Source organism: Poecile atricapillus, chromosome 30 (genome assembly GCF_030490865.1).
Source record: "Poecile atricapillus isolate bPoeAtr1 chromosome 30, bPoeAtr1.hap1, whole genome shotgun sequence".
Taxonomy (NCBI): Eukaryota; Metazoa; Chordata; class Aves; order Passeriformes; family Paridae; genus Poecile; species Poecile atricapillus.
In genome coordinates this window covers 3,165,665-3,185,420 of record NC_081278.1, presented here as the reverse complement: position 1 = coordinate 3,185,420, position 19,756 = coordinate 3,165,665, and the positions used below count along the sequence as shown (strand labels likewise).

The 19,756-nt window shown below is 50.2% G+C and overlaps 1 pseudogene; it reads left to right on the top strand.

Annotated features, from left to right (window-relative positions):
• Nucleotides 1-19,756, top strand: part of LOC131589891 (zinc finger protein 850-like) — a 480,942-nt pseudogene that overhangs the window by 41,353 nt on the left and 419,833 nt on the right.

Here is a 19,756-nt window from a genome sequence, read left to right as displayed (position 1 = left end):
CCACTGGAGAGGCACAGTGACTCCACCACCTCCCCTCTGGCCAGCCCATTCCAATTCCCAATCAGCCTTTCTGGGAAGAACTCCTTCCTATTGTCCAGCCTAAACCTGCTCTGGTGCAACTCAAGGCTGTGTCTCCTTGTCCTGCCCTTCAGCAGATCCACACTCGCAGCCAGCTTGGTGTCATCTGCAATTTGTGAGTGCTGGACTCGACCCCTCAGCCAGATCCTCAGTGAAGATATTAAACAGGACTGGGCCCAGCACAGATCCCTGGGGACACCACCAGGGACTGGACACCAGCTGGATGCAGCACCATCCCCACCACTCTCTGGGCCTGGCCTCCAGCCAGTTCTGAAGCCAGCAAAGAGTGCTCCTGTCCAATCCGTGGGCTGCAGCTTTTCCAGGGAATGCTGTGGCTCTCCGTGTCCAAGGCCTTGCTGAAGTCCAGCTAGACACATCCAGAGCCTTTCCTGCACCCACCAGGTGGGTCAGCTGGTTGTAAATGGAGATCAGGTTGGTCAGGCAGGACCTGCCCCTCCTAAAGCCACGCTGGCTGGGTCTGACCCCTGGGCCATCCTGGCGGTGCCGTGTGATGGCACTCAAGGGGATCTGTTCCAAAACCTCACCAGGCACTGAGCTCAGGCTGACAGGCCTGCAGTTCCCCAGAGCCTCCTGCCAGCCCTTCTTGGGGATGGGCTCACACTGGCCCCTCCAGTCCTCTGGGACCTCCCCATTGAGCCAGGACTGAGGAGGAGAAATGATGAGAGCAGCTTGGGGAGCTCATCCACCAGCTCCCTCATCCCCCTAGCATGGATCCCATCCGATCCCATCCACCTGTGAACATCTGAGTGGCTCAGCAGGTCTGTGACTGCTTCCTCCTGGATTACAGGGGGCTGTTGTGCTCCCTGTCCTCACCTACCAGCTCAGGAGAACACTTGTCCTGAGGAAAACCTGTCTTGATGTTGAAAACTGAGGCAAAGAAGGTGTTGAGTACCTCAGCCTTTTCCTCATCTTTGTTAACCACATCCACCCCAATAAGGAATGGAGGTTGTCCGTAGCCTTCCTTTTGCCATTAATGTATATGTATAAACATATTTATTATCCTTCACAGAAGCAGCCAGGTTAAGCTCTAATTGAGCTTTCACCTCTCTTCTTTTCTTTCTGCATGACCTAATGACATCCTTAAACATTTCCTGAGTTGCCTGTCCCTCTGTCCAAAGGTGATGCACCCTCATCTTTTCCTTGAGTTCCTCCAAAATCTCCCTGCCCAGCCAAGCTAGTGATTTTCCTCACTAGCTCATTTTTTGTCACAGAGGGACAGGCTGTTCCTGCTCCTTCAAGATTTTTTTCTTGAAGTGTGTCCATCCTTCCTGGAATCCTTTTAAAAGGCTGTTCAAAATCAGTATCTGATTTGGTAGTCCTCAAATCCATATCCTTAATTGGCTGAAGTCCATTCTTATTAAGTCCAGTGTAGAAGTTTTGTTTATGCCCCTCCTTCTTTCACAGAATATTTCAAAACTCGATGATTTCATGGCCACTGTACCCCAGGCAGCCTCCAACCCCCACATCCCCCAGCAGCCCTTCTCTGTTTGTGAACAGCAGGAGACACAGCTTTCCTTGGCAGTGGCAAGAGAAGGAAACCTCCCCAAAGTGCAGCTTGGCAGGTTGTCTTAGTTTAGGGCAAATTAGGGAGGAAAAGTCTAAATGGGGATTTCCCCAGGGAAATGCCCCTCCCCACCAACCGGTCCGGGAAAGGGAAAAAATTTCCTTGGAGAGAAGTGGAAAAAGCTGTTTATTTAACAGAAAATTGAATAATATTAAATAATAAAACCTCTTGCTGTTCGATGGGATGGCAAATCTAGGAAGAAAAGTCCTTTTTATGTGGTGTAGCTCGGCTCGCTTAGTTTCTTATCAGTCCCTCCGGCGCTGGAAAGTGCCGAGGCCCAGGCCCCGGTGGGCCACAGGCGTGAGCTCCCGGGGTTTGGCTGGGTGTTCAGTCCAGAGCAGGCTTGCACAGATCCAAGAAAAAGGAAAAAAAACAAAGGTCCAGGGAACTCTTCTGCCTCAGCTAGCTGAAACTAACTAAAAGCCAGAGAGAAGCTCTGTCCCGCTGTCTGTCCGTGCTGCAGACATCACAGTCCAGGAGCGAGCTGTGTGGGAGTGATGTTTTTCTTTAACACAAACTGCGTGCTTCTTCTTCCCCCTCTCTTGCTCTCAGAGCCAGTCTTAAAGGTGCAGAACTTAATATATAACATAAACCAGATGATTGGGGATACCAGTATCATAAAGTCACCCCAGGACATTCCACCCCTTATCCCCATATCGTCAACTTATTATCAAAATTAATATATATATATTTTAACTCTACAACACATACATTATACAGACAAGGGAATTAATTCACGATCTTCACCCAACCATCAGATTTCCCTGAGGTACACATCATGTTGTTCCATCTTTCCGCATTATCCACCATGTGCAACTCGGTCCCTGAGCAAAAACAACCCCACGAATGGGTTTGTCTGCACTTGAAGTAGAATTGATCCAAACTGTCTTTCCTAACAAACCTCTGAGATGTACCGCTGGGACTTTGTCTCCGTCTACTATATACAGGGCCTCGGATTGGGCTGGGCCTGCTCGGTTGGTGGAACCTCGGGTGTTAACTATCCAGGTGGCCTTTGCTAGATGTTGCTCCCAATTTTTGAAAGATCCCCCACCCAATGCTTTCAAGGTAGTCTTTAACAGTCCATTGTACCTCTCCACTTTCCCTGCAGCAGGTGCATGGTAGGGGATATGGTACACCCACTCAATGCCATGTTCCCTAGCCCAGCTGTTTATAAGGTTGTTCTTGAAATGAGTCCCATTGTCTGACTCAATCCTCTCAGGGGTGCCATGCCTCCAAAGGACCTGCTTCTCAAGTCCCAGGATGGTGTTCCGGGCTGTAGCATGAGGCACAGGGTAGGTTTCCAACCATCCAGTGGTGGCTTCTACCATCGTGAGCACGTAGCGCTTTCCTTGGCGGGTTTGGGGCAGTGTGATGTAGTCAATCTGCCAGGCTTCCCCATACTTGTATCTGGACCACCGCCCACCATACCAGAGGGGCTTCAACCGCTTGGCCTGCTTGATCGTGGCACACGTCTCACAGTCATGGATAACTTGGGAAATACTGTCCATGGTTAGATCCACCCCTCGGTCTCGTGCCCACTTATAGGTGGCATCTCTACCCTGATGACCTGAGGCATCATGGGCCCATCGAGCTAGGAACAACTCTCCCTTGTGTTGCCAATCTAAGTCTATCTTTGACACCTCTATCTTTGCAGCCTGATCTACCTGCTCATTGTTTCGGTGCTCTTCATTAGCCCTACTCTTGGGGACATGGGCATCTACATGACGGACCCTCACAGACAGTTTCTCTACCCTGGTGGCAATGTCTTTCCACTCATCAGCAGCCCAGATTGGCTTTCCTCTGCGTTGCCAGTTGGCTCTTTTCCACCTTTCCAGCCATCCCCACAGAGCATTGGCTACCATCCATGAATCAGTGTAGAGGTAGAGTTTTGGCCACTTCTCTCTTTCAGCAATGTCCAGGGCCGGTTGAACAGCTTTGAGTTCCGCAAGTTGGCTTGATCCACCTTCTCCTTCAGTGGCCTCTGCGACCTGTCGTGTGGGGCTCCATACGGCTGCTTTCCACTTCCGGTTCATCCCTACAATGCGACAGGAACCATCAGTGAACAGAGCGTAGCGTGTTTCTTCTGCTGGCAGTTGGTTATATGGTGGAGCTTCTTCAGCCCGTGTCACTTGTTCCTGCTCCTCTTCATCAGTGAGATCAAAGTTTTCACCTTCAGGCCAGTTTGTAATTATCTCCAAAATCCCAGGGCGATTTGGGTTTCCAATACGGGCGCGCTGCGTGATGAGGGCGATCCACTTGCTCCATGTAGCGTCGGTGGCGTGGTGGGTAGAGGGAACCTTTCCTTTAAACATCCACCCCAGCACTGGCAGTCGGGGTGCCAGGAGGAGTTGTGCTTCTGTGCCAATCACTTCTGAGGCAGCTTGAACTCCTTCATAGGCAGCTAAGATTTCCTTCTCTGTGGGGGTGTAATTGGCTTTGGACCCTCTGTAGCTTCGGCTCCAGAATCCCAGTGGTCGGCCTCGAGTCTCCCCAGGCACTTTCTGCCACAGGCTCCAGGACAGACCATGGCTCCCGGCTGCAGAGTAGAGCACGTTCTTCACGTCTGGTCCTGTCCTGACTGGGCCAAGGGCTACTGCATGAGCGATCTCCTGCTTGATCTGAGCAAAGGCTTGTTGTTGTTCAGGGCCCCACTGGAAAGTGTTCTTTTTGCGGGTGACCAGGTAAAGAGGGCTCACAATCTGACTGTACTCAGGAATGTGCATCCTCCAAAAACCTATGGCACCTAGGAAAGCTTGCATTTCCTTCTTGTTGGCTGGTGGAGACATTGCTGTGATCTTGTTGACGACCTCAGTGGGAATCTGACGCCGCCCATCTTGCCACTTTACCCCCAGAAACTGAATCTCACGAGCTGGTCCCTTAACTTTGCTCTTCTTGATGGCAAAACCGGCTTTCAGGAGAACCTGGATGATTTTCTCTCCTTTCTTAAAGACCTCTTCAGCCGTCTTTCCCCAAACAATGATGTCATCAATGTACTGCAGATGTTCTGGAGCCTCACCCTTTTCCAGGGCAGCCTGGATCAGTCCATGGCAGATGGTGGGGCTGTGCTTCCACCCCTGGGGCAGTCGGTTCCAGGTGTACTGCACTCCCCTCCACGTGAAAGCAAACTGAGGCCTGCATTCTGCTGCCAAGGGAATGGAGAAAAATGCATTGGCAATGTCAATAGTGGCGTACCACTTCACTGCCTTGGACTCCAGCTCGTACTGGAGCTCCAGCATGTCCGGCACAGCAGCGCTCAGAGGTGGAGTCACTTCATTCAATGCACGATAGTCCACAGTCAATCTCCATTCTCTGTCAGACCTGCACACAGGCCAGATGGGGCTGTTGAAGGGTGAGTGGGTTTTGCTGACCACCCCTTGGCTCTCCAGCTCTCGGATCATCTTGTGGATGGGGATCACAGCATCTCGAGTTGTTCTATACTGCCGGCGGTGCACTGTTGAGGTGGCAATTGGCACTCGCTGTTCTTCCACTTTCAGGAGTCCTACTGCAGATAGGTTCTCTGACAGTCCAGGCAAGGTGTTCAGTTGCTGGACACCCTCTGTCTCTACAGCTGCTATCCCAAATGCCCACCTAAGCCCCTTTGGGTCCTTAAAATACCCACTTCGGAGGTAGTCTATGCCCAAAATGCACGGGGCCTCTGGGCCAGTCACAATGGGGTGTTTCTTCCACTCATTTCCAGTCAGGCTCACATCAGCTTCCACTAAAGTAAAGTCCTGTGATCCCCCTGTCACACCAGCAATAGAAACAGATTCTGCCCCTACATATTTTGATGGGATTATTGTGCACTGGGCACCAGTGTCAACCAAGGCCTCATATTTTCGTGGTTCTGATGTGCCAGGCCAACGAATCCACACAGTCCAAAAGACACGGTTTTCCCTAGCCTCTACCTGGCTAGAGGCAGGGCCCCTCTAAGCCTGGTTATCCTTCTTTCCTTGGGTATATGTCTTGGAGGTTCCTTCAAGAGAATCAGACATGTCATCATCATACTTGTCAGTTTGACTACAGGCTACTGGAGCGGCTTTCTTTTTGGTGGAGTATCCCCTCTGAGTCTTTCTGTCTTCCAATTCATGCACCTGTTGTGCCAGAGCACCAGTAGATTTTCCATCCCATCTTTTCATGTTTTCTCCACAGTCACGTAGGAAAAACCACAGCTCAGCTCGTAGCTTTTTCTCTCTATCTGGGGAACTTCTGCGTTGAGTCCCGGGGCTCTTGGACTGTACTGCCGAGACTGGAAGAAGATCTTCCTTGAGTTTCTTGAAATTCTCTTCCATTTTGTCTTGGAAGTTTTGCATACGTGTTTCCACAGCTGCAATTGTTGCCTGCATGGGGCCATGCACGGTATCTGCATATGTTCGAAGTTTCTTCGCCATATCCAGCACAGTCTCCTCTCGGTCATCCCGCTTCATTGTTGCTAAAGCAGAAGCGTATTCTTGTGGCCCAAGTCGAACAAGTTTTCGCCACATCACAGATGTACATGGCACCAAATCTGGATTTCTAGTACCTAAGTCACCCACGAAGACAATCTCTACTATTGCCATTTCTCTCAAGCGCTGAATCCCTTGTTCTATGGTTTTCCAACGAGTTTGCTGTATATAGAGATTGTCTGCACACAGATATCTTTGTGCCACACTTCTTAGGACCTGTTCCCAGAGACTGTAAGGGTCAGCCCCCCTCATCACTTCTTGATCGATAACCGGATCATGTGACAGGGATCCCAGATGCCTCGCTTCAGTGCCATCCAGAACTGTAGCTTCACCTGCAGCATCCCACAGACGGACTAACCAACTAATTATAGATTCATCAGGTCGTCGAGTGTAATCTTTTCTCAGGCCACGAAGGTCCTTCAGGGAGAAAGGTTCACCAGCGCCTTCTGATTTTTGATCAGTTGCTGGTCTTGAGGGTCCTTCCCCCGCATCGCCATTATCATCATCTACTGGCCGATCGGTTTTGGTTTTGAATTTCATACCTCTCGTGGTAGGAGCAACAGACACTGGCTTAGGCTCACTGTCTGGTGTGGCCACTGGCTTAGGCTCACTGTCTGGTTTGGCTGCTGGCTTAGGCTCACTGTCTGGTTTGGCTGCTGGCTTAGGCTCACTGTCTGGTTTGGCTGCTGGCTTAGGCTCACTGTCTGGTTTGGCTGCTGGCTTAGGCTCACTGTCTGGTTTGGCTCCTGGCTTATCTGCCTGCCCTACAGTATCTAGCAGCATGCGATAAGCATACACTAGGGCCCAGCTTATTGCAATGAAATTTTTCTTCTTAGAATCATCACAGCAATTCTCTTCCAGATATTTCCCTACTTCATCTGGGTTCTGAATTTGTTCACGTGAAAATTCCCAGGCTGGGGAATCAGAAAATTCCTCCAGAGTTCGGCCAATTCTCTCCCATTCTCTACTCCACTCAGGATTTTTCACACCTGAGCCTACTTCTGGGACAGGGGTTTCATTGGCTCCTCTGGATATCTCAGCCCTCACTCTAGAGAAGTTACAGGCCGTATAGAGGAAGCTTAACAGCTGAACTACCAGGAAAGTGACCAGGAAAGTGGTATCCTTAACACTCAGGGGAAACTGGATATTCTCAAAGAGGGACATAACAGATTCAAAGGAGAAAAAGGAAAGAAAAGGCTGAAAAGCCTCATCCCCTGCTCTTCCTCTAACAAACTGGGTACAATTACCAATAAACTCCCAAAATGTGCTACTGGGACTGGGAGGCAGAGTCGGGCGAAGAAACCATAAGCCAAACATACCTGACAGAAACTTCAGTAGTTCTATAAACTTCCTACAAATAATTATCACCAAGCCCAGCACAATAACCATTCTAATCCATGCCCCTCTATTGTGAAAGAGGGAAAAGACAAGTATTAAAACCTCAAAAAATTCTAGGGACCAGATCGACATGAAGGCTTCCACCCCGAGAGATATTATGTATCCAAACAACATGGCTACTGACTGCTTTATCTTAACACAGAATAAATACAACCAAAAATACAACCAACAATCAGTACAGGTTTTTCCACTTTCTCTCGCCGCGCACTGGGTGCCAAAAGCTGTAAATGTCTTAGTTTAGGGCAAATTAGGGAGGAAAAGTCTAAATGGGGATTTCCCCAGGGAAATGCCCCTCCCCACCAACCGGTCCGGGAAAGGGAAAAAATTTCCTTGGAGAGAAGTGGAAAAAGCTGTTTATTTAACAGAAAATTGAATAATATTAAATAATAAAACCTCTTGCTGTTCGATGGGATGGCAAATCTAGGAAGAAAAGTCCTTTTTATGTGGTGTAGCTCGGCTCGCTCAGTTTCTTATCAGTCCCTCCGGCGCTGGAAAGTGCCGAGGCCCAGGCCCCGGTGGGCCACAGGCGTGAGCTCCCGGGGTTTGGCTGGGTGTTCAGTCCAGAGCAGGCTTGCACAGATCCAAGAAAAAGGAAAAAAAACAAAGGTCCAGGGAACTCTTCTGCCTCAGCTAGCTGAAACTAACTAAAAGCCAGAGAGAAGCTCTGTCCCGCTGTCTGTCCGTGCTGCAGACATCACAGTCCAGGAGCGGGATGTGTGGGAGTGATGTTTTTCTTTAACACAAACTGCGTGCTTCTTCTTCCCCCTCTCTTGCTCTCAGAGCCAGTCTTAAAGGTGCAGAACTTAATATAGAACATAAACCAGATGATTGGGGATACCAGTATCATAAAGTCACCCCAGGACACAGGTTCAGCCTGGAGGGGAGGAGAACGAAAAGTTCCTGCCAGGGTAGAATTTTGGTGCAGGAGGTGTCCCAGCGTGAGACTGGACCATGCCATGGCTGAGTGTGCCAGGAGCCGGCAGTCAGTGGTGCCCAGGGATGCTCCAAGGGACTTGGGAGTTTTGCTTCTGACTCCTTGAGCAGCTTCTTCAACCTTCTCTCATTGCCTGAAGGTCCTGAACTCAGCCCCAAATCCACCCTGGGGTTCATTAAAATACAGAAAGCCTCGAGGGCTCTTTCTCTTCATTCTGTTGTCTTCAAGTCCAAGGCTTGTGCAGCTGCTTGGAGTCAGTTTGGAGTTCTGTTAAGGAGGAAGATTTGAAAATCCACTATGTTTTTTATTTTATTTGAATCAAGGATGTATTTTTTTATTTTCTGGTTGAGAGAAGAGGTGACAGAAGCATTCCCCAAGTGATCCTGATGCTGAATGTCTCCTTAGGAGGTCTGGTCAGGGAGAAGAATGAGCCCCTTGTGGGCTGCCCCTGTTTGGACAACCTGTTCCTCACCCTGAGCCTCACCATATCTGACATGGCCCACCTGGGACTGACATCCCAAAACATTGAAAACATTTATCAATTTTTCTTTATCAATAAATCTAATAAATTAATAAAAATAAAATTTTATTTTTTATAATAATATTATCCTGTATTTTTAAAACTTAATTTTAAAATTTATATAAAATAATTGATACATTTTTAGCAACTAAAAACATTATCCATCTTTGCTTCTAAGTACCACAATTCCCTTCATTAATTAATTGACCACTATTTCTCCCTCTTTATTTATTGCTAATTAGTCCTATTTTTAGTCCGTTAATCATCTTTTTTTATCATTTTCACAGACAGGGTAAAAGGGACCACGTTGGGGCCCATGGAAACTTTTCTGGGGAATATTTGGGGCAGTTTTGGGTCTGGGGAGGGAATTTAGAGAGAATTTGGGGGTTCTGGAGGACACTTGGGGTGGGCACTTGGAGGGGCACTTAGGGATTCTGTGAGACAATTCGGGGTCCGGGACAATTGGGGGTCAGGGATGTGAATCTCGGGGCCCTCCGGGGTCCTGGCAGGCACTTGGGGGGCTGTAACGAGGATCACTGGGCAGCGGGGCATGATGGGAGTTGTAGGCGTCGGTATAATATGGTTTAATGGGGCCGCGGAGCATCACGGGAGTTGTAGACGCAGCTCCAATGGGTTCCGGTGGGGCGTGGGGCATGACGGGAGATGGAGTCATGGCTGGAGTAGCGCTCTATGGGCGCTGCGGAGCACGATGGGAGCTGTAGTCCCAGACATGGCTCGGAAGGCGCGTTTGGCGGTGCGGAAGACACTTTTACAACACTTTTGAGTCCGAACCGTGGCTGCAGGTCCTCGGGGCCAATGTATACGGCTCGGGAGCACTTGGGGGGAACCTGGGGAGCTGTAACCGGGCCCTTTAGGGCTGGGGGCACGGCAGGAGGTTTGGGCGTGGAACCGTGTTCTGGGATGATGGGAGATGAATTCCCAGCAGTGGCTGTAAGGGGCATCTGTGGGGTCGGGAGGATTCAGGGATCCGGGAACGCTTTGGGGGGTCCTGAACGGGCGCTGAGGGGGCACTCGGGGATCCTGGAGGGTTTGGGGGAGACTTATGGGACATATGGGGGGCGATACTGGGGTTCTGGGGAGTGCAGGGCATATTCCCAGTTCCTCACAACCTGGTCTCAATTGCCCCCTGCAGCCTCCTACTCACTGCCAGTATCATCCCAGTATGATATCCCAGTATGATCCATATCCCAGGATGATGTCAGTATACAGACAGTGCAATCTCAGCCACTGCCAGGATGATCCCAGTACAAACCAGTCTCTCCCAGTGCTGCCACTCCTGGGATTCCCCAGCCCTCCCTGTGTTCCCCCCTCCCGCATCTCCCCAGAGGAGCCCCAAGGGTTGGCAGTCCCCAGCCAGGGTCCCCAGCCAGCCCCAGGTTGGATCTGCAGCCCCCAGTTTTCCCAGTTTCCCTCTCCTTTTCCCTGGGCCGGGTTCCCCCTGCCCCAGTGGGTGGGAGCAGCGGAGAGCCCCGCGCTGCCCATCCCGACCTGTCCTGGCTCCATCCCCGCTCCTGCCGTGGGCTGTGAGGGGTTTGGGAATGGGGCACCGAGGGTGTCGCTACTCCTGGGGGAGGAGGCAGAGGGACAAATGAGGATCAGGGAAAGGAGAAGGAACCACAAGGTTGAGCACTCCCTGAATTCATAGCCCCCCACCTGTGGGATCATCACCCACCATCCCACAGGTGATCGGGGAGCAGGAGCTTTGCCTGGATATCCTGGGGAGGTCCCTGGGTTGGGTTTATTTGGAGGGGGATGTTTGGAGAATGTGGAACTCCAAAGCTGAGTGGAAAATCCTACTTGGGGGGACATTGGGGGCTCTCACCATCCCTAAGTGGGGAGATGGAAACAGGAGGAACTTTTCAGATTCCTGGCACGCCCAGCAGCCTGGGGAGGGCAGGGACTGAGCAGACAGGTGATCACCAGTACAAGCGTGACTCCCAGCAGCTGGGACAGGGGGGAACCCTTGAGCCCCAAACAGGAGAGACTAGAGATGGGGAAATCCTGGGAGGCATTTTCAGGGCTGAATCTTGGTGTTTTTTGGAGGTTTTATGGACCCCAGATATCTGGTGACTTCTAGAGATGAGCTTTGACAGAGGGACCTGCAAACTCAATGTCCTCATCCCTTGTATTTCCCCAAACCAGGATTTCCCATTCCCAAACCTGGGCTGGATGGAGAGGAAGGCTGTGAGGAAGAGGAAGATGCCCTGGGACACCCAGGCAGGTGAGGAGGAAGTCAGTGCCCCTTTCCCCCTCTCTCCTGCTCCATCTCCCAGACCAGCCTGGCCCCCAGCTGCAGGACAAGCCCACTGCTGACGCCATCCTGCTGGGAACACACTGGGGGGATCTCCTTCCCCTTCCCTCTGGCACCAAGGTAAATCCCATCCTCTCCTTATCCTTCCTCCCCCAGACAAGGAGCTGAGGATGGAGACGAGGGAGGACAAATCCCCGCAGCAGAATCTTGTCGAAGAGGCTGATTTGAGCAGCTCCACAGTGCAGGAATCCAATGGGGAGGAAAAGCCTCGGAGATCCTGCAGGAGGAGGGGCTCCAAACCCATCCCAGGGTGCTCTGAGGAGGAAAGACCCACCCTGTGCAGGGAAGGCGGCCAGAGATCCAGCCGGGGCTCTGAGCTGGTGGTCCATGAGCAGCTTCAGGATGGGGAGAAGCCCTACAAGTGCTTGGAATGTGGGAAGAGCTTCAGCCACAGCAACAGCCTGATCTGTCACCAGATTATCCACACTGGGGAATGGCCCTACGAGTGTGGGGAATGTGGGAAGGGCTTCAGCTGCAACTCCAAACTCATCATCCAGCAGCGCATCCACACTGGGGAGAGGCCCTACAAGTGTTCTGATTGTGGGAAGAGTTTTCGGATCAGCTCCCATCTCCTCAGGCACCAGCGGATTCACACGGATGAGAGGCCCTTCCGCTGCCCTGACTGTGGGGAGGGCTTCAAGCACAATTCCACCCTCACCATTCACCGGCGCATCCACACTGAGGAGAGGCGCTATGAGTGTGGGGAATGTGGGAAGAGCTTCAGCCAGAGCTCCCACCTGATCCACCACCAGAGGACCCACTCGGGGGAATGTCCCTATGAATGTGAGGAATGTGGGAAGAGCTTCAGCCGGAGGTCCCAACTGACCATCCATCAGATGATCCACACTGGGGAGAGGCCCTACGAGTGTCCAGAATGTGGGAAGAGGTTTCAGACCAGCTTCCAGTTCCTCAGGCACCAGCAGATTCACACAGAGGAGAGGCCCTTCCGCTGCCCTGACTGTGGGGAGCGCTTCAAGCAAAACTCTCACCTCATCACCCACCGGCCCATCCACACTGGGGAGAAGCCCTACAAGTGTGAGGAATGTGGGAAGGGGTTCAGCCAGAGCTCCAGCCTCCGTACCCACGAACGCATCCACACCGGGGAGAGGCCCTATGAGTGTCCCCAGTGTGGGAAGAACTTCTCAGACAGCTCTCACTTGACCAAACACAAACGGAGGCACCACTAAGGGAAGCCCTGCGAGTGCTCCAAGTGCAGGAAGAGCTTCGTGCGCTGCTCCAACTCCATCCCCCATCAGTGGACCCACGTTGGGCAGAGCCCTGATGGCCCACGTTCCCTGTGATCTGTGTTGGGAAGACACTGGGCTGGTGGTCATTTTGGTCTCGTTCCAATTATCTTTAGATTCATCTTCATCCCTTCGAAACAGACTAAATTGGCGTAAAAATCAACAAATTAATGGCATCTAATTAATCAATGGCATCTAAAGCCTCACATTTTACTAGTGCTTCAAGAGAGTCTGGGAATCAGGGTGCTACTTGAGAGTATTTGGGGGTTGTGGGGTATTTGGTGTAGTTGTCTCCATTTCTTGGCACTCAAAGAGATGAGGGGCTTCAATCTGTCACCTCAAGACCTCTCAGTGCCTCTGAATGCTAGTCAGTCCCACCCCAAAATTATTCAATTCCACCCCCCCCTCTGGCTATGATGCCCTTAGTTTTAGCTTTCATATTTTTCATTTTCTTCACTGCCTAGGTTTGTAGTTTTGAACTTCATTTAATTGTTACTGTCAGAAAAAATTAATCCACAAACACCAGAGGTTTATATCCAAAGAGGAGACAGAGGAGTCCTTTTAATTTATTCAAATATAGGGAGAGGCCATGGGGAATTCCCCTGGGATCTCTCTAATTTTTGGAGGGCGCAGCCTCCCTTTTATCCTAATTCCCAGCCATACGTCCCTTCTCCCTTTCCCCATAGGCTGAGGGATTTGAGAGGTACAGACTTCCTGGTATGCATGATACCTGAGATACCATCCCTCCTCCCCCCAGTGCATAATCTCCTTCTTAGTTCTTAGCCCTTGTGGAATTTTATGGTGTTTCCCCAGTGTCTCTTTCATCTTTCAGTTGAATCCATCCCATTGTTTCTGTTATCTCTCAGTGATAGTTTCATTTTATCAGCAGACTCACAGTTTGTTTGTAAAGACAAGTGTCACTCTGATAGTATAAGGTTTTAAAATCTTAGAAAATTCAGGGACTTAGAAAGAAAGTTAGGTTTGGCGAGCCCGGGAAAAGTTGGCCCTGGGAAATGTTAGGCGTTGTACTTGCTAAAGATCATGTCAAACTGCACCTGTGTAATCGATATATGATAAATTATACAATTGTTAGATGTGATTAGATATAATTATTGGTTAAAGAACATGAGGAACAATGTTAGGGGGTTGAGGGGGATCACAAGAAATCCATGCTTGGGTAAAAACAATGCATACAATAGAACAATGTAAGTTTAATAATTAATATGTAAGTTATATAACGATAGAGTATAAAAACACGTTGAACTCAAAACCAAGTCAGGTCAGATTTGGGTATGTGTACCCCTGACACCCAGATCTCTTATTAAAGCACCTTCATATAATCATTCTGTGATTATGTGTGTTCCTGAACACTAACATTTTGGCGACCCCAGATGGGACCTTGTGAGTGCTGCTGAGCGAACTCGTGACCCGATCACACTCCAGCCAGCACCGAGGGATTCTCGGGGACCCCATCAGCTGCGACTGTCTCTGCTGCTCACAATTTCCCCAGGAGAGAAAGGTAAGGTGCTTTACTTTGGTTTGGGTGCCTGCCAGTAAGACACAGTGAAAGCTGTGCGTGGTTGGGCTAAAGGAATTCCCGTTGGTATTGCCCAGGCACCGTCCGTCAGACGACTGCGAAAGCGTTGCAGGTTCAGCAGTTGTGGTGTATTGTTATTGTAACGTGGAGAAGATTACAAGGGTTTTGGGCAGCAATGCTCCCACACTGGGTACTTCTCCTTTGGGGTGCTTATTAGCACATTGGAAACAAGGTAACTTTGGGGAAGAATTACATAAGACTGAGTTAATTTCAGCGAGATCTCCCACAGCAATAGACCCCAGTGACCCCATCTCCTCTGTTGGTAGCTATAACCCCCTCTTCTCTCTTTCTTTACTTTGTTTTCTTTATCTCTCCCTCTCTCTCCCTCTCCTCTCTCACATAACCCTTGTTGGCACTAAAATAAAGGTACATTATTGTTGTTGTGATTTCAACTGAAATCCCTTGTGTCCTTTTTTGCACTCTGAGTTCAAATGAACTTCTCGCAACTCCCACTCGCGTTAGCGAATCATGACATTTAAACTGGAGTCACGGACAGGATTTCTGACAGACAGAAGGAGCTGCAGGTTTGTTGTGCAGTCCGTATTAGGGGAAGGACATTTTGCTCCAGTTGCACCTAGCCCGACACTCCCAAAAGAGTGAGTGGTGTCTAGAAAGCAAGGGGTGCGACTTGAATTTCCTGCAAACTGCACATGCCGAGGTGAAAAGCACCCCATGCTCACTTGAGGGCTCTGTCTGCAGAATTTCACAAAAGATCTCTTAGTGCAAAAGGGTGGGACTGGTTTTGTTGTTGTGTGTATGAACTTTGACTGCTTGGTGTAGCAAAGAGACAACCAGAATTTTAAACTGAAGGAGTGCCTCCCAAGCAGATTTGTTCTTTTTACCCATACAGGGAAGCAAAAAGTTGTGTGTGTGTGTGTGTGTGTGTGTGTATAATTTAAGTTTATACCTCCCTGTATTGGTTTTTCCCTTTGTAAAAATGACTGAAAACGGCAGTGCAGAAGTTAAAGCTGCATTTTATGCATGTTATGCGTTGTTAGCAAAACACAGTGCCAGACCTCCAGGAGGGAAAAGTTGGTGCTTAATAATTGGTTTAATTTGGAAAATGTGATTGATAGAGTATGTTTTTTTTACAACATGAAACAGAATTTAAACTGGGCAAAAATAAAACTATACTCTGCTCAGTTTTGGGAGCTTGTCTTACAGCAGCTATAGAAACTCGCTTTAAGTGAAGAAGTGAGGAAAGAAGTATAATAGACTCCCTCTAAAACCTAGTTAAAATTTTGCAAGAACAATCGGATGAAGAAAGGAGTAAGGTCAATCTGTTGTGAGTAGCCCTCCATGATAAATATTCAAAAACTGCTGACTTGCTAAAAGAAACAAGAGAGGGAAACCCCTCTCATTAATCAAATTTACCCTCCAAAGGAGCTAACTTGGATAAAATTGTGGGGAACAATGGTGTCCTAGTTTGAAACGTCTAATTAAAACAGAATATAATTATATCAGTGATAAGGATCTTGATCTGCATATAACCATGAAAAAGAAAAAAAAAAAAAAAATAAAGAAAAAAGAAAAAAAGGGAGTACAGGCGTCTCCCTCACAAGTCAGAGACAGAATACATATTCCGAGTGTCTCTCACTGAAGGAGATCAAATTCGATTGAGAGAACGGGAATCCAGTGGGTACTGGGGACATGGAATCTTCTTAACAGCAGGAAACAGACGTAACCCATGGTCCCTAACTCAGCACACAGCTTATTGGGCAGAGGGGCTTCACCCCTTGGAAAGGGGGGACCCTATAGCTGTAGTGAGTACCCCCAACCAACTACTGGAAAACATTCACAAAGCTGCCTGCTCACAAATGATACACAAAAGAAAATTAATTGCTGGTTATGAATCACCAATGTTGTTACCTGTGAAAACTGAAATGATGACCTTTCAAGGCCTTCCAGAATCACTTAAACCTACAGCAATTTTTCTCAGAAAAACCCCCCAAAACCCATAGCAGCTATAACCCCTGTGGGTAGACTAGATAGATTTCTTGGAAATCCGACTGATCGACCGGATTCCACTGATCCTGGGTTTACTCCCTTCACCACCCCCTCTCAGCTGACAGGTTCACAACTGCGTTCTCCTGCTAGGAAACATAAAATGTGGACATGGAGCAAAGTTGCAAAAGAGCTAATTAATTACTGTAGAAATTATGAACCTGTAAAAATCCCAGAAGAAAAATCAGAGAAAACAAAGGGTGTTAGATACATTGGTTCTCTTAATGAAAACCCAGAAAAGAGAAAAATCTCTAACCACCAGTACTGGTGGTCACTAAGGATAAAGAAGAGGGTCCCCAGAAACATAATGGATGACTTATCACTTAAAAGTAATTTCTAATTGGCACTGTCCCAAGTTCATTGTATCGAATGCCTCACTGTATAACCCAGTACACCTCCACAGGCTCTGGGCTGTGAGCCAAAGCAGTCTCCTTCTCAGCTTCTGGGACTGGAGCCCAAACAGCCTCAGGATCAGGGAAACTGGTAACTCTGTGTCTTGGTTCTAGAAGACAGGTGTCTGCTAGGGAGAGTAGGAGCCTCCCTTGGGATGAAAGAATGTAAACCCCCTCCCTCCGAATTATTACAATTTTGAAATCAAGGGTCTTTCAGGCAGAGATCTGAGGATAGGAATAACAGTTGTTTACTAGTATAACCAGGCAAACAAACAAACAATAACTACAGCAATAACAAGAACACAGAACCAGGGGCCCCGTGACAGCTTTCTCAGCTGAGACGGGATGGAGGAGAGGCTTTGTTTTCACAAACCCCCCTCGGGCAGTCAGTCCCGGTGCTCCTGTGGGGCTCTGAGGAACAGTCAGCTGGAACAGCAGGGATGAGCTGAGATCCTGCACTGGTGGATGAGGTGGATCAGCAGCTCCGCGGCGGTGCCTGGCAGGACAGGGGGTGCGAGGCCACCAACAAAGAGGGGAGAAGGAGAAGAAGCAGCAGCTCCATCTGGGTGATGGCGGAATTCCCTTCTCTCCACTGCAGCAGCTCTGCGACCCACAGACGAATGTGTTTCCCCAAAGCCGAAGAAAGCCAGCCAAAAACTGTCCCCACCCTCCTTTCCTGCCCCCTTCCCCCCAGCCAAAAACTGTCCCCACCCTCCTTTCCTGCCCCCTTCCCCCCAGTCAAAAACTGTCCCCACCCTCCTTTCCTGCCCCCCTTCCCCCCCTGGGCCCGGCAACTCTTTGTCCTTTATCAATCACCCACTAAATACCCACAGTTAGGTTGTCTCTGCAGCTAATGGGTAAAAATTCCACGGGCAGGCCAGAACAACAAAACAAAACAAAAAAAAACACCTAACCTTCAACATGATTCCACCCATGGCTGCTGCTGGGTCCAGAGATTTGGTGAGATAAAGCGGAGCCAGAGCTTCAGCATCTCTCCCATAATGACAGAATCACAGAATGCCTTGGCTTGGAAGAGACCTTAAAGTTCATCTCATTCCACCCTCTGCCATGGGCAGGGACACCTTCCACTATCCCAGGCTGCTCCAAGCTCCATCCAACCTGGCCTTGGACACTTCCAGGGATCCAGGGGCAGCCACAGATTCTCTGGGCAAGCTCTGATCTCTGCCCAGGTGAGCAGGGACAGGACCCAAGGGAACAGCTGGAGCTGGGCCAGGGCAGGGCTGGGCTGGAGATCAGCAAAAGCTTCTTCCCCCACAGGGGGCTGGGGCACTGCCCAGGCTCCCCAGGGAATGGGCACGGCCCCGAGGCTGCCGCAGCTCCAGGAGCCTTTGGACAGCGCTGCCAGGGATGCACAGGCTGCGATTGTTGGGGTGTCTATGCAGGGCTGGGGCTGGACTCCATGATCCCAATGGGTCCCAGATCCCAGCTCTGCCCCTTGTGCAATTCTCACCCTTTGGCTCAGCCTTTGTGTCCCCTCGAGGCGCTGTCAGAGCTGATGCGGTGGGGCAGGAGCAGGGCAGCCCCAGTGTTCCCCTGGCAGTGACACCACAGCCGGGGCAGCCCCAGCGTTCCCCTGGCAGTGACACCACAGCTGTGGCAGCCCCAGTGTTCCCCTGGCAGTGACACCAGAGCTGTGGCAGCCCCAGTGTTCCCCTGGCAGTGACACCAGAGCTGTGGCAGCCCCAGCATTCCCCTGGCAGTGACACCACAGCTGTGGCAGCCCCAGTGTTCCCCTGGCAGTGACACCACAGCCAGGGCAGCCCCAGTGTTCCCCTGGCAGTGACACCAGAGCTGTGGCAGCCCCAGCGTTCCCTCCCTGTAGACGCTCCAAGGGAAGTGTCCAGAGCCGCGTCCAGTCAGCAGAACTGAGTGCCCACTCAGCACCCCCGGCCTGGGCTGCTGTGGATTCCTCTGCAGACAGCTCAGGGAAGGTCCCCTTGGCCACCTGCACAGTGCCACAGACAAGTGTCAGACACAATTACACAGCTCTGCCCAGAGCTGCCAGCAGGAATCAATTAAAAAAAAAATTAAAAAATTAAAACCACAAAAAAAACAAGAAAAAGAGGACTCCTCCCAGCAGATCCTTTCCATCCTTCAGTTTTCACATCTGCATGTGCACAAGACCTGGGGCTGCAAAAAATGAGGCTTCATTGGCACATTTGCAGGAAAAGCAGGTTTAGGACAGGTTATCAGCAGAACTGTTCTCAGCTGGGTGAAAAAGGCCCCTTTGGCAGCTGCAGGGCCATTGAAAATGCAGACCCTCAGGCCATGGGGGAGAAAAGGGCTCTGAATTCCCCTCCCTTGACACACAAACCCTGCTCCCAAGCTGCTCCCCACACAGGATTCTACTGGAAGACTGTGGAAAGCTGAGAGTTGACTCTGGCTTCTCCATGTTCCGTGTCCTAAAGTGCCTGGGAGAAGAAATTTAGGGTCAACTCCACTGGCACAATCCCTCCTGGCCCAGGGCACAGCGCCAAGAAGGTCTTTGCTCCTCCCTCGGCCCTCCCTGAGGAGGATGGCAGGGCTTGCAGTTTTATGGCATTTGTCCTTGCTGCCCCTCATGTCCTACTACCCCACAAAGAGCCCCGAGCCACCTGTGAGGGACAGGCCCTGCTGTGCAGGCCTGGGCTCAGGGCTTGGCCTTTCTGCTTCCTCCAACCCAGCCAGGGCTTGCTCAGCATTGCAGTTCCCTGTGCTGTGCCCCAAGCTCACTCGGCCCCTGCTGGAAAGGGACTTGAGGTACCTCGATCCCCTCAGGCAGTGCATGGGAGAAAACAACAAACTTCCCAGGAGGGGGGAAACAAACTTTTACTTGCAAAACTTAGAGAATGAAGTACTCGGGAAATCATAAAGTGACATGGAATTACAGTAAAGCACTTCACAGAGCACTGACTAAGCAAACTCTAAACTGTCCAACTTCGAGTTATACAGATTTGGAGGAAAGGAATTCAAGAGAAGAGAGAGGGACAGAGATCCACAGTCAGCCTTGGATCCAGCGCCATCTCAGCTGCTGTGAGCTCCAGGGCTGTGGCACATGTCAGTGTCTGTAAGAGACGCTTTTGGGGTGTGGACATTCCGGGACACAGCAGAGACCTCTATAATTGAATTAGATGTTAGTAGTTTATTTCAGGGCATGGGGGAGAGAGAGAACCTGCTAGGAACCAGCAGCCAAAGCTCAAAGCAGGCTCAGAGGGAACAATACAAAAGGG